Below are 3,657 nucleotides of genomic sequence, written 5' to 3' on the forward strand. Positions count from 1 at the left end.
TGAAGTCAGTATTGGTTTTCAACAAATTACTGAAGCATTCTGTCAAAACCGAGTAATTCTTAACAAATCTGGAATAAAATGTGCACATCCCCCAGAAAGATTTAAGTTGATCTTTATCTTTGGGATGTAGAGTTTTTTTTACAATTGCATTGACCAATCCAGATTTAGGTTTCACACCTTCAGGTGAAAACATGTGTCCCAAATACTCCACTTCCTTGACTGCAAAAACACATTCATCCTGTTTCCGCCATGCTTTTGATGGCGTTGGTACTGCCCCGGAAAAGCTGGCGGGTTGTGATGGGCTGACGGTACAATGTCTTCCGCCTGGCTGTTGGCGGTTACTGTTGCGGTGTTTGTTGCTACCGCTGTGGGGGTCGGAGTGTTAAAGTGGCTGGCTGTGTTGGCGGTTTCCGCCGTGATCATGGTCCCATTTTTTTTTTTTTTTTTTTAACATTACACCATTCTCACTTAAAGCATTCAGTACCAATCTTAATGTGCAGTTGTGTTCTTCGAGAGTATTAGCGAATACTAAAATATCTTCTTGAAACAGCACAACATTTTTTATCCTTTTCAAAATCTGAGCCTTGGTCTTCTGGAAGACCGATGCAGCATAGATTAAAATGATGAAATTTAACTGAATCCCTGATAACTACACCAGAGGCATCTATTCCATTAGTTCATCTGTGCCAAAAATAAAGGAAAATTGGTCATCCACATGAAAATCATGTTCGGCTCCACCCCAGTTTGAACTACTAGGCCAAATGCCCTTTTAATGGGAAGACAAACAATCCTATATCCTTATTGATCTACGTTGTTACTGCGCTGGATTTTGTTATAGTTATTTAACTTATGTTGGCAAAGTTTCTTGGCGCTGTTGATCAAGACACAGATAAAACCCCATCAGACAAGCAGTATAAATGGCCTTATAAATTGTATTAAAAGCAATTCTTTTTTATGCTGAAGTAAGCTCAAACCCCTGAGAACTGGTGTAATATGATCTAATTGAAAGAGATTGCTGGGCCTTATGTTGGCTATCTAGTTGTTTCATTATTGCCAGTTAGTTTCAGTGATACCATAAGCTTGCAGTCCACAGCATGGTATACACGTCACTTTATGGCAAATCACTTAGTTAGAAATGGACTCTGTATCTTATTTTAAAACATTTTTCCATTGAAAAATTAAAACTTTATTTTATAATTGATTGCTACACAATCTTTGTGAAGCTTTATTATATCCTGCTTAACTCTGTTATAAAGTAAAATAGTGATACCGCTGGTCTCATTTGCTTGGTTTTGGAGAGTGAGATGGTTACTTGCCTATGTAATAAACAGACAAAAAAAAATAGAAATACATATTTAAACACTTTGTAAAGCCCCAGAAGAATTAGACTGTAAAGTAATTATTATCTTTGTGTATGGATATACTACTACTTTGAGAGGGGAACACTTCAGGACAGTGACCAATTACATGCAATTTTTTTAACAAATCCACCCCTTCCAGAGAATGTTGTCTTGCGTCATTTGATTGGAAGGTGAGCCAAATGCTGCTGAATTTGCTTTGAGCACTTGCGTTTTTCGAATTGTCATGTTGGCTTATGGACCCATGCTTGCCTACTTTTGGAGGGAGTGGCAAACAGCTAGTCTCAGAGCATGTACACCTCTCAGATAAGTTTCCCTGATGTTGATATTATTGTCCAGCGTAGCTTTCTGTGTGTGGTGCCCTGTGCGAGCAGTACTGTCTTGCTTCCTTAGTGTTTTCCAACTGTACTCTTGCCTTTTCTGGTAGCAGGGTGAAGTTCATCACTCTTGTTTCTAGGGGTAGGTTGATGCAGAAAAGGCTTGTATTATATACCCAATTATCCAACAAGGAACGGTTGTTTTCGGAGCATCATCATTTAAGACAGCACTATGCATACGTTTTGATAATGGTTGCTCTGTGTGAATGTGTGTGTGTGTGATTTATGCTGTGTATGAATATATATATACATATATGTGTGTGTGTGTGTATATATATATATACATATATATATATATGTGTGTATATATATATATATAAGTATTTAATCATTTACACTGCTCAAGTCCAAGTTAACACTACATAGAATTGTGACCAGACTTATTGCACCTTGCAGCCCGGGCAAATGGATTCTGTGTACAGAAATACATGAATATTATGAATGCCCATCTTTGACCTCCTGAACCACCTTTACTAAACTCCCTGTCCTCAATTTGTGTCCTGGATGTGGGCTTCTACTTGTGTTTGTGATGACTATGCACATCAAATAGCTGTACAGCCATCATTCCCCCCCCCTACCCCCCGCCCCCCCGCACTTCCCCGCTGCAATTCTGTTAGCTCAGTGGACGGGCTGGTTGGATGTCTGAGTACCGAGTACAAATCTATCATAGCCAGAATATCAGCTAACACAATATCGTGAAAGTGTGTGTGTATGTATGTATTTATGTATATATATATATATATATATATATATATATATATCTGTGTGTGTGTGTGTATGTGTATAATTATATATGAATAGAGTTATTGTTCTTAACTGCGCATTTGAATATCTTTGAGATCGATACGTCATCAAGAATTGTAACTCTGTTCTTTCCGATAAATACTTAATTTCACAATATTGTTTGTCTGTATTCTGACTACTATATTTTGCATGACAATATTTGAACACAATATTCTTGTAGAATACCACAGCACTGCAATGTAAGAAAAGGACAATGTTTTTTTGAGCAAAGAAAGTTGTAATTTATTTTGTTGTAGCAGTCACTGATCTTAGTTTTTTAATGAAGTAGACAGTTTGGTTTTTAGGTTTTGTTGTTCAAATAGTCTAATGTATTTTTCTTCATTCATATTCTAAGCCCATTTTTTATGGAATCCTATTTGCATACAGTAGTGGCCAGACCTAAAAGTTGGATTTTATTGTCGCCCTGCGTGGAAGGGTCAGAGCCTATTATTTTAAAAACGTTGTTTTATTTATTTTGCAGAATATCTCTCCTAAATGTGTTGTCATCTCAGTGTGTTCTGCGGCAGCACTCGTAGATGTATAATTTTATGAAACTGGTAGTTTGGCATTAGCTGATAAGATGAAGGTGCATTAAACTCGCTCCTGTGGGCATTACGGGGGGGATAAAAACTGAGGTATCTGACAAACCTTGTTAATCACTTTGCAAGCTATTTCCAAATTCGGTGAATGTCAAATATGTTTAATTAAACCATTCACAGTATGATGTAAAAAGATGAGCGCTAAATGAAAAAATTTGATTAACGTTTACAGTTGGCACATATGTTATTTGTATACTCGTGCAGAGTTTTATGCAAATTACAGTTCTAATCAAATATGATTACTTCCACCTCACTTTGAATGAATCTGGTACCACACAAAACAGGCCGAGCCTGACATGCCACACCCCTGCCTGGCCTGTTATCCTTTCAGGGCGAGATGCCAGCAAGCAAATCTAATTCTCTTACAAGTCATGTAGTTTCTAGTACATACAAGGTTTATTTATTATGTCCGTGTCTTTTGGTAAACCTAGAGTATATAAAGTGTGACCTAGTGATTAATAGTACTAGAATGTCTGGAAAACTAAAACATTTATCACAAAGATTCCCAAGACCAACTCCTTGAAATTGTGAGCATATAGT

This window comes from Pleurodeles waltl, chromosome 10 (assembly GCF_031143425.1).
Source record: "Pleurodeles waltl isolate 20211129_DDA chromosome 10, aPleWal1.hap1.20221129, whole genome shotgun sequence".
Taxonomy (NCBI): Eukaryota; Metazoa; Chordata; class Amphibia; order Caudata; family Salamandridae; genus Pleurodeles; species Pleurodeles waltl.